Here is a 12,217-nt window from a genome sequence, read left to right as displayed (position 1 = left end):
GAATTAGCCATAATTCACTAAGTGCCCAACAAGTTATAATAATACAGATTCAGATCCTTGATGTCTTTCCCATGCATCCTGCTAGAAAGACCTTGACCTCCCAAAGTCTTGAAGGAGATCCTGGGTCCCTCTTCTTCAACTTCTTTTCAATATTGCTTAAGATTTAGCATCTTAGAAAGCAGATGGCTGTTTGGTAGAGAAGAAATATACAGGTATGTATTCAAGAAATGAGTTGTTGGTCTTGAGCAAAGTAGAAAAGAGAGGCTGTCCCAGGGAAGAAGTGAGGAAAGGAGTAGGTTCCGTGCTCCCAGGAAGAAGATTAATATTAAGGTTCCAGGTAAATGGACGAAGGCGCCCCACTGAGGAAATGGAAGGAGGAAAATCAATCCATGACCCCGTGTGTGTTCACAGAGTGTGTTTGAGTGAGGGTGAGTGCGGAAAGGTATGTATAGCTCCAAATATCAACTGTTTTATCTTTTCCCAAAACCTGAAATTTCCATGATTAAACACACTTCTCTGATTTAAGGTATTTTCTCTCAGAGACTCCTGCACAGATGCAAATATTTGCGCAGTGAATTAACTAGGAACGTTAACTAACTGGCACTATCCTTTGATACAAAGAGGCAGCACAAGGCTCTCAAGGGAAGCAATTTCTTCTATGAAGGAGGGAACATTTAAAAAAAAAAAAAAAATCTTTCTGCCTGGCAGGCTTCTGGGTCCCTGGAAGGGGGCAGTAGAGGGGAGGACCACAGACACTGCTGCAGCTTTGTGGTCACAACGGTACTGGGCCATCCAGTGGGGCAGCTGTCCCAAACAGTGAAGAGGGACGCACCCAAGATAACTTTGACTTATTGGTAAAAGGCCTACATTCTGTTTAGTTTGAGGATTCATTTCTAAACTGCATGCTTTATGTTTTAAGGACTTTGTTTTTTTACAACCTGGAAACTGTTTTCTTGAAAGAGCAATATGCCAAAGATGACATTCTTCAAGACATCAAGGTTGATGGGCAGACCTTGCCCGAAAAGAGTCATACCCCTTCGTTGGGCCCTTGATTTTAGAATCTCTGAGACAGGCACAGCCCTGGGGCTCAAGGGTTTCCTTTGTTTCTGGTGTTTAATTCTTTTCTCCTTATTCTGTCTTCCCTATTGATGTTGCCTGGCCTTGGGGCTCATGTACCTTCTGCACAGACTATCCTTAAATGACTGGCTCTCTGTATCCTTTCTAATAAGACTTTGTTTAACCCCAGATTTTATTACCATGCATTTTGAATCCTCCTTTTATGAGAATGAAGCCAAGAACAAAAGAACTATTTTATAAGGCTAACATGAAAAACACAGGATAATTAAATACAACACAATTCCTTTTTAAATCTTGTAAAAGATTTTGCAGATCTCTGCTTTAGGATAATTAGAGATTTTTTTCCCCTTGTTTTCCTTTTGAAAGAAGACAACAGGAAACAGTGGGAAAACCACGAACTTTGGACCCAGGCAGACATGGATTTCAACCAACCCCACTTCATGCTTGAAGTACGGATGGACAAGTTGTGCATTTCCCTAAGCCACACCCTTGGCTTAGGTAGAAATCACTGTATGGCAGAGTTAATGTAAGAATTAAACGTAATTCTTAAATCCTAAGTCTGCTTTTTGTACTAAATAAGTTCATGTACATCAGGTAATTAACCAAATATCAGACGCTCAGCAAAAAGCTCTATAAATGCCATACATTTCTATTATTGTTTTAAATAAAAGTTATAAGGTATAAGGAAGAAAGTTAGAGATGCAAAAAGTCATTAAGCTAGCGAGGGAATAGAGAGGAAGCACTGAGCAGGGAGGAATAAAGTTGTATTCTTTCTCACTTTGAGTTAATGTTCTGATTTTCATAACTCTGTGCACCAATAAGGAAAGAAAGATGAGGGTCACTGGGAGCAGGAAAGATGCAACAGGGAGAAAAATGACAACAGAGAGATTTTTCAGGCAGCCACACTGTAGAAGTATTCATAAAAGCTTGAAAATGGGAGATGCCATTATCATAAAAGCATCTAAACAAGGAAGTGGAGTTGTCATTGTCTTTAAGTCATTTAGTCAATGACATTTATATTTTTGTCTGATTACAAAGGTAATACATGTCCATATAGAAAACTTGGAATATACAAAAAAAAAACACAAAGACTAAAATGAAAATAATGTGTACCACAGAGAGGATCATTTATTATCTAGGGTTCATCCTTGTGGCCTTATCTTATGTTTATAAATTTCTTCTGCAAATTTGGGCTTGTTTTATAAAAAAAAAAAAAATAGCATACCTTCTTTGTCAATTACATAACATGAGCATTGTCCCATGTTATTAAATAATCTTCTAGTATTTTTTCCAAAATGTGTTATTAAATACTTCAAACATATAAAAACAGAGAGAGACAAGAATAATGAACCTCATATGCGTATCCCCCAGGTCCAACAGTTTTCAACTCATGGCCAGTTTTCATCTATACACTGTCCACTCTTTCTATACTTCTCCTTAGATTATCTTGAGGTGAATCCCAGATACCAAGGAATTTCATCTACAGATATTTCAGTATGCATGTGTGATTCTCTGAAAAGGCTCAGAAACAATGACTAACCTAGTAGCAAAGAATACCTTTCATGCCAAGATTATGGACTCTATGTCATTTTCCACTGTAAGAAAATAGGGCTTCTTGAATAAATTTCCAACATGATCAAGATGAGCCTGGAACATCTTACAACAGAAAACAAAAGTATGAGAACACTAGGGTCACATCCAAAGAATTCAGGAAGTTGCCCATTGGGCAAAGATGTGGTCTAAAATACTGAAAAAGATAACTTCAGTGAGTTGGAAAGTATCAAATATGTATAAATCTGAATTCATAATGAGTCAAACTACTGATGGGTCACTTCAAAGGAACAAAATTATTATATTGATAACAAAGAAACATCAGGAAGTATTCATGTGAGCTTTCCTTTATAAATTTTATCTTAAAAATAAACAGTAACTAATATTAGGAACTTCCTCTTTAATATACCACGCTCTAAAACTAGAAAAAAAATGGCAGGATTAGAACACATTTGCAGTCCTTGTAATTTGATGACTGTAACATCACCAAAGAACAAATAAACAAGAACAAACAGAAGAAAACAAACTCCCAGTATCTTTTTGCTCATAATTATTCATCTCCTCTCCTTTGCTGCGATTTCTGCATTGGAAATGCCGCATTGGCTTTGAACTTGGTCATGAGACTACCTTTGATTAATAGAATATGAGCAAACCTGACATATACTACTTCCAAAGAAAAGATTTAAATGCACGTTGTAGTTTTGATGTGCTCTCCTTCACCTTCTGTCCACAGCCATGAAAACTGCATGTAGGGGCTATTTCCTCACTTTTGAGTCTCATAATGAGAAGAAAGAGAAGACCTGAACATATCCCATAGCCTGGAACAGAGCCAGAACTCAGTGCCAACTTGTGAGCAAGAAATAGTATTGGTTGTGGTTGGCCAGCAAGACTTGAAAGCTCAGTAATGAGGAGTCTTGCCAAAATATCAAACCTTGTCTGGATAAGTCTCCATAAACGCCAACTGTAGGAAATAGAAGGGACAGAGGAACGTGTTAAATGACACCACAGGGATTCACTCAGCAAAACCCAAACGAAAGAAATAATGGGACAGACATCCCATTTTCTTTGGAAAAAAAATAACAAGAATAGAGAAAGAGATGAAGGAGAAAACTATAGATGAAGGGATCATAAACGACATTCAACCAGTCATATAATATATTACAATTTTAATTTATTCATGTTACTTTGATGAATACTTTGATTTATTCCAACATTAACAAGTAATGCTATTATAACCAATATCAAATTACTACATATATCATCGCACAGATCCATGGTTCTTCCCCTAGTAGAAATTCCTAGAAATTAAATTCCTTGATGTAAACTTTGCATACTTTTAAAGCTTGGTACAATATAATTTTTTTCTTGATTCAACAAATATTCATCTATTATTAATTATCTGCCATGTGATTCTGTTAGACATTTTGGGATAAACAGAAAAGTGAGTCTCTCTCCTTGGCAATTCAGTTAAAGACATAAAAAGAGGTTTTCAAGTGGTGTCATATTAGTAGATTGGATTGCACTGGAATAGTTGGAAGGAAGAAAAAAGTTCTATGGGTTGAGGTGATCCAGAAAGGCTTTATGGAAAAGGTGGAGTCTGAGTCTATGCTTAAAGAAAGACTCCAGATTGTAGAACATATACAGGCCAAATTGGAACCATGGGAGAGTGATTTGGATAGTTCAGGATTCTTCTTTTTTAATCTTAGTCCTCAATATTAATTGAGATACTTCACATGAAAAACCTGTGTTTCTAACTTATCTTACTAAAAGGAAAACTTGACATACCAATACAATCTTTCATGCCACCCAGTGACTAGAGTTGAAAATTACCTCTGCCATGTAAATGTAACATACCGTCTTCAGAGTGCTGAGGTCCCCACCTAGCCATCTCATTATTATTATTATTATTATTATTATTATTATTACTATTATTATGTTGGTACTGGGAATTGAGCTCAGAGGTGCTTTGCTACTGAACTACATCCCTGGTGCTTTTCTTTTTATTTTTATTTTTCATTTTGAGAAAGGTTCTCACCAAGTTGCTGGGGTTCTTGCTATAAGTTGCTAAGGCTGGTCTGGAACTTACAGTCCTCCTGCCTGAGTCTCTGAGCCTCTGAAATCATAGGCGTACACCACTGGGATGGGCCTATCTCAGGCTTTATTTGCCTGGTCACTGTGAACTTGGGACTTGGTATACAGTTGGAGGAAAGTCACATTACAAGAAAATAAGGAAGTTCATGTCTCCAAGACTGAACTGGTGTTGGACCAAGCTGGTGTCTGGAAGTGATCACACTTGGAAATAATATGTGGTGGTGCTGAGAAAGTAAAACTGAGATTAGAGTATAAACAGTCTTCCATATCAGATGCAGAATTTCCCTTAAATCCTTTCAAGGGAGACTGCCCCAGGACCTGCTGTGTCCCTTCTCCAGACGCACCATCTAAAGAGTTATGTCCACCTGCCCTAGAACTCTGCTCACCTTCTAGATCATACTTATACTCAGGACTTCAGAGTCTCCCCTTCTGAAAAATTAAAGCATTGCTCAAACATTTCCAGTTCTTCCTCTACTTGATAGTTCTATCAGCAAATATCAGGAAGTCAGGATTGTAAATGATGATGGTCACTAAATTCAAGAATCAGTTAAATTTTTTTTTTTATCTTGTACCTATGTATATGATTCAAAGGAGGGAAGTTGGGGCAGAAGTAAAGTGTTCATTTAGTTGAGAGAACACAGTGAGATGACCACAACAGGGAACATTTTAAGAACCAGGTGTACCAGAAGTTGGTAGGAGAATGCTAACTATGAAATATGGTGGTGGAACAAAGGGAATTTTCAGCCAGGAGATGGAAGGAAGATGGGGGGGTACTGTGAAATTAAAAGAGAAGGCAGAGTAGTTATTCATAGCTACTCTTTTGTTATAACTCTGAAATATGTGTGCTTGAAGAATGAATTGATTTGAAATAGAAAAAGCATTAAAGCTTGAAAATACAGAAACATGAGAAAGGATTATGAATTAAATGTTCAGAATGGTTTTTAGTGCTTTCTTTGGTTCCTATAAGTCACCTTAGCAAAATATTTTAATGAAACAGTTTGAAACAAAATGGTCACTGGACTTTTTGGAAGAAAGTAACTGTACTGATTCAAAGCAAACCATATAAGTAAAAATTATGAAATTTATTGTAGGGCTCCTTGGGGCAGCTCTTGCCTCAGTGTGAGTGCTGATTTTGTTCCACAGAGGGTATCATGTTGTCAACCCCAGAACGCCCTACCTGTCTCAGGTCTGATGCAAAACTCTAGATGGGTTATGTGACCAAAGGACAGTCAGAAGTGGTCATTACCCAGCCTGGCTGGTGCTGCAGGTTAGGTGCACCTCAGGGTAGAGCTGTAAGGTGGATCTGGGGAGCACTAAGAGAACCCACTCTACCATCCAGTCATCTTCAACCTGGAGACACATCACACAAAGATGAAATAACATGCTTTTGTCAAAAATCAAAATCAAAAGACTCTGAGGTAGCTTAATGAAGAGAAAAGAATCCTGTGGATGGAGGTAGTGTCGCTGGAGAAAGCTTTCTGTTCTACCAAGGTTATGAGAATTGGGGCACATCTCTCAGTCCCTCTAAGTTTGGTTCCTCATTCATAAAACGTGGAGAGTCATAGCAGAAAATAAGATATGCACATGTGATACACAAGTGAACCATGTGGTCATCTTTTTTTATATTAATAGAAAAGGTCTGGAATGCTATCCACTGGGGTGAATGCTAAGTTGTCCCTTAGTGAGGGCAATGTGGACAGCAACAGCAGAGCAACAACATGGCGGAGAGCAGGTTTTGAAGGCAGAGGTTTGGGGGTTCTAGGCAAGTCATCTAACTCACCTGCCTCAATTTCCTCATCCAAAAAATGGGAGTAGGTAGAAAACTAGCTTCTACTGGGCACAGTGGTGCATGCCTGTGTTCCCAGCAGCTTGGGAGGCTGAGGCAGGAGAATCCAAAGTTCAAAGCAGCCTCAGGAAAAGCGAGGCGCTAAGCACCTCAGTGAGACCCTGTCTCTGAATAAAATACAAAATAGGGCTGGGGATGTGGCTCAGTGGTCAAGTGCCCCTGAGTCCAATCCCCAGTACCCACCCCACCCACCCCCCCAAAAAACAAAGCTACCTTCTACGATTGTTTTAAAAATTAAATGAGCTAATGTGTAAAAAAATAATTTATGACAGTGCCCAGCATGTAGCAGGAACAATGTACTGTTAGATATTTATATTCTTTTATTTTGCTTGTCCCTGATTTATAATTTTTCTACAATGATTATACATTAATTTTACAAAAAGACAAATATGTAAAACCCAAAAAAGATGTCTCATAACATATGAACTGTTAATAAATGGCAGGCATTTTAATTAACTTCTATTCTAAGTGGAAATAAGCTAGTTAAAGTGGCTAAAGCAACACGTCAGAGAACAATGGCCAGAAGCTTTCTATTGCTGCATTCAGAAGCATAAAGGTTCTTAGGATTGAGGCTCATATATTTGCATGAGTTTTTGCTATTATTTTTCTCTCTCCACTTACATGGCAGTGGGAACCTGAAGCCCTTCCTTGCCTATTGTTTTGTTCACAGCCAAATCTGTAAATGCAACATCGGTATTTCAGCCTTCAATGGTGGGGGTAATATTGCACAGTCATCCAATCTGCTGGCTCGGATTCCCCCTGGCCCCCGGGGGCTTGGTACCGGCCCTGGTTTCTTGTGTGCACGCCAAAGAGGCCAGCTCCCAAGGCCTTGAAAGATTTGTGGTGTCTGTTTTCATATTCAGCCTATAATGGTCATGTGGGAACGTCCTGACCTGCTTGGGTCTGATAAGGTTCCTGGTTGAAGGCTTAGTATGAGTCGACAAGGACCACCTGCCCCCCTCCGTCCTTGCTTCCACCTACCAGTAACTTTCCATTCTGTCTGAAAGAAATATATAAGTATGAGCTGAGATAATAAAGAGAGAGACTCTCCCTGGATGAAGAAAAAAAAAAAAAAAAAAAAAAAAAAAAAAAAAAAAAAAAAAAAAAAAAAGAGAGAGAGATTTTTATATTGGTATCTAAACAGATGATGTAAAAAGTTAGAACAATTAAAAAAGAGATTTATATATACTAAACTGACTATAATTAATTTAAGGGTATTTCAGGTTATTTTCCTAATTTAACTATACTAATGTGAGCAAAAATTTTGTCCATATTTTGATATGATAAACACCTATTAAAATGTAAGTTTATTTCTTTAAAGAAAGATCCTTATTGCCTAATAATTTTTACTGTTTAAGATAAAGATTAATTTTGGTAAATAAATTCACATTGTTGATTAAATATTAAGTATATTGAACTACTAACTTAAACCCCTGTATGACCTTTTGAGAGGAGACCCCTCACCCACCTCCCTGTGAAAACCTACTCCAAAAGCCTTGAAGGCCCTCAGGTTAATAGAGAAGGCTCTGCAAGACATGCAGGTTACCCAGATAGATTATTCTATACCCCTATCATTTATAATCCTGCCATCAAAATTAACTCCTACTGGAGTGTTTTGGCAAACAGGTCCCATCTATTGGGTCCATCTACCCGCTTCTAACTCTCGGGTGATAACTCCCTTTTATGAACTAGTGATAAATCTGATCTGGAAAGCCAAATATTTGGGTGATGCACTGTTTGGAAAAACTTTTGACATTCTCATTCAACCTTATACCCAGGATATGATTTTAAAATTACAACAAGAACATGATCTTTGGTGTCTCTTCCTTTGTAATTTCAAAGATCAAATTGATAATCACTCTCCCCGACATAAACTTCTAGTAGACCTTAAAAAATGTCCTATTATTTTTCCTAAAATTATTAAAGGGGAACCTATCCCGGGAGCTCAGACTGTTTATACAGACGGAGCAAAAGGGGGGTTTGCTGTTGTTTTTGATGGATCTCAAGTAATTCGACACCCTGTTCCTAAACTGTCTGCCCAAAGATCAGAAGTTGAGGCTCTAATTATAGCCCTTAAACTATACAATTCCATCCCACTTAATGTGTATACTGATAGTCTCTATGTTGCTAATTTAGCCTCAGTTATTGAAACAGCCCCTTATATTGGCAGGCAATCTACTATCATGGAACAATTACAAACGGTTCAGCTCCTTGTTTGGGCTAGACGAGATCCTTTATTCATTGGACATATCCGAGGACACTCAGAGCTCCCTGGGCCTCTGGCGGAGGGTAATGCTAAAGCAGATGCCGCGTCCGGAAAATGGACCGAGTCGGCGGGAGACGTCAGGGTTAACAAATTCACAGGACACCAAGGTTCTTCATCCAGGGAGAGTCTCTCTCTTTATTATCTCAGCTCATACTTATATATTTCTTTCAGACAGAATGGAAAGTTACTGGTAGGCGGAAGCAAGGACGGAGGGGGGCAGGTGGTCCTTGTCGACTCATACTAAGCCTTCAACCAGGAACCTTATCAGACCCAAGCAGGTCAGGACGTTCCCACATGACCATTATAGGCTGAATATGAAAACAGACACCACAAATCTTTCAAGGCCTTGGGAGCTGGCCTCTTTGGCGTGCACACAAGAAACCAGGGCCGGTACCAAGCCCCGGGGGCCAGGGGGAATCCGAGCCAGCAGTTCCCCCTCCTTTGTTTGTTGCACGCCAAAGGGAATCAAGTAGCCCCTGTCTTAGGTCGTTCACTGCCCTTACAGTGCTTACCCGTCTTTGGGGAGGCCCCATTCCCCTGTCTTAGGTTGCAGTGCAAGCGTGAAAGTTGCCCGTCTCTGGGTACTACAAGATCAGCTTGTTGTAGTCAAGGCGTTCAGTGGTATCTATTCAGCCAGTCATAATTGGGTTTTTAATTGGTTCTGGTTCGACAAGGCATAGAGTCAGAGGAGAGGAATAAAGAAGAAAAAGAAGGGGGCAAAAGGAGGAAGGCATGAAGCAGGGATCATTGTAGAAAAATCATCTTCGAATCGGTCGGAGACAAACTTCAGCAAAATCATCCTTGGTTTGTAGGCATTCATAATGGACCTGTATTGGCTTAGAAGTCAGAATGTTAATTTGATCTTTAATAAATTGTGTCACTCTCTTAACTAGGCAGGGGCCTACAGCAACTATAAGGAGGAGACCGAAAAGCGGTCCCATTACAGTGGATATCAAAGGAGTTAACCATGGGGTATTTTTAAACCATTGTTCAAACCATCCTTGTTGTGCTTCAAACTCTTTTTGTCTTTTAGCCAATCTTTCCTTGACCTTTTCCATAGTTTCACGGACTACCCCGGTATGATCTAAATAAAGGCAACACTGTTCCTTTAAAGCTACACATAGTCCTCCTTCCCTTAGGAACAATAAATCTAGTCCCCTCCTATTTTGTAACACAACTTCTGAGAGGGAGGTGAGGGACTTTTCCAAGGCGGTAATTGACTTGGCCATGGCTGTTAAATCCTCATTCATAGCCATTTGTAAATTTAGTAATTGACCTCCCTGGACACAGGCGGCTGTCCCGGTTCCTATTCCAGTTGCTATTCCGCCTATGCCCAATAGGAGGGCAATAGTCATAGTTATTGGTTCTCTGGGGAGCCGAGTATGTCCCTCAAGGTGTCCCAGGACATAGTCTGATCCATGATAAGATATCCTCGGCCATAATTGTATCAGCACACAGAAATCAGTAGTTGTATTTAGGACTGCCATGGAAACACAGGGAGTTAACCCAGTAATGCAAGCAAATTAGGACCCTTTGGGACCCCACAAATAATCAGATTGGGATTGATTTATTAGTCGGGTGATGTTGCAGAGATGGCACCTTTCCCAAGCAAACCTCTTGTCCCATGACCTCCGTGATAGTTAACTTATAGCTGGGCAGAGAATAACATTTGGGATCTGCAGTGGTATTAGAGGATAATTTAGACAGTATTGCTACCCCTTCATAATAGGGCGGCCTGGAGGTCAAGCATAGCCAGCAATCTTGGGTCCTGTTAGGATTAGTGGCATTGAGAGCGAAAAGGGCTCCTCGGACCAAATTAAGAAGACGATCTCCAGTTCCAGGGTGTATGGGCTCAGGGGTATAATCAAAGGTTTGATAGCCCATAGTTATTGTTTGACCGCTGGGGGAAGGTTTTACTGTTGGGGCTGTGGGCTGCTTGGGTCCAGATGGGGCCTTTTGGTCTCCGAGCACCTGATTAGGTCCTATTAGACTTCCAGTAGGCTGTTCTATGGTCAATTTGAGCCAAAAAAGCAGGCCAGGATTGTACTGTCCGGGGGTGTAAATACGCAGCCCCCAGAGATATCCTTGAGTCCAATCTGGTTGTTGTTTTCCATTGGAAGTAAACTGAATAGTAATATTTGATTCTCCCTCTATTGTTTGCCAGAAGTGGGCATAGTCATTCCTGGGTGAATTCTTAAGACAATACCCATTACTAAAGGTTTCACATCCCCACGAGGCACAATAATAGGCCTTAGGTCCCTGGCAGCATCTATATATTTCCCCCTCCTTTATTTTTTGTAGATAAATTTTTAAATGTTGATGGGCTCGTTCCACAATTGCTTGTCCCTGGGGGTTATAAGGAATACCTGTTTTGTGTTCAATCTCCCATTGGGTGCAGAACCGTTGAACTGTTTGGCTTATATATGCGGGTCCATTGTCTGTTTTGAGACAACGTGGACTGCCCATGCAAGAGAAAGCTTTTAAGAGATGTCCAATAACATCTTTGGCCTTTTCCCCAGTGTGTAATGTAACAAAGATATAGCCAAAGTATGTATCAATAGAAACATGTACAAAAGACAGCTTACCAAAACTAGGGAAGTGGGTAACATCAGTTTGTCAGATATCATTGGGGTGTAAGCCTCTAGGGTTAACACCCAAACTGGGAAAATGAAGAAATGGAGCACATACTGGGCATAGGGAAACAATTTGTAAAGCTTGATCACGCGAGCATCCTGTGCGGAAGCGTAAAGATTGTGCATTTAGATGGAATTTAGCATGGAGTTGTGAGGCCTCATCATACTTGGTTATGGTGTATACTAGGCCCATATTATGAGTGGCGGCATCTGCTTTAGCATTACCCTCCGCCAGAGGCCCAGGGAGCTCTGAGTGTCCTCGGATATGTCCAATGAATAAAGGATCTCGTCTAGCCCAAACAAGGAGCTGAACCGTTTGTAATTGTTCCATGATAGTAGATTGCCTGCCAATATAAGGGGCTGTTTCAATAACTGAGGCTAAATTAGCAACATAGAGACTATCAGTATACACATTAAGTGGGATGGAATTGTATAGTTTAAGGGCTATAATTAGAGCCTCAACTTCTGATCTTTGGGCAGACAGTTTAGGAACAGGGTGTCGAATTACTTGAGATCCATCAAAAACAACAGCAAACCCCCCTTTTGCTCCGTCTGTATAAACAGTCTGAGCTCCCGGGATAGGTTCCCCTTTAATAATTTTAGGAAAAATAATAGGACATTTTTTAAGGTCTACTAGAAGTTTATGTCGGGGAGAGTGATTATCAATTTGATCTTTGAAATTACAAAGGAAGAGACACCAAAGATCATGTTCTTGTTGTAATTTTAAAATCATATCCTGGGTATAAGGTTGAA

The 12,217-nt window shown here is 39.8% G+C and overlaps 1 long non-coding RNA gene across 2 annotated transcripts in view; it reads left to right on the top strand.

Moving 5' to 3' along the window:
• LOC308653910 overlaps positions 1-890 on the top strand; it is a 65,836-nt gene extending 64,946 nt beyond the window's left edge. For both annotated transcript variants that reach the window (XR_014023133.1, XR_014023134.1), the window contains one exon: positions 709-890. This is a non-coding gene — a long non-coding RNA (uncharacterized lncRNA). The remainder of the gene's footprint in view (positions 1-708) is intronic.
• The last annotated feature ends 11,327 nt before the right edge of the window (positions 891-12,217 follow it).

This window comes from Spermophilus citellus (assembly GCF_964194105.1).
Source record: "Spermophilus citellus genome assembly, chromosome: 7".
Lineage (NCBI taxonomy): Eukaryota > Metazoa > Chordata > Mammalia > Rodentia > Sciuridae > Spermophilus > Spermophilus citellus.
Note: the sequence above shows the minus strand (reverse complement) of the source record. Positions and strands in the feature narration are given on the sequence as shown.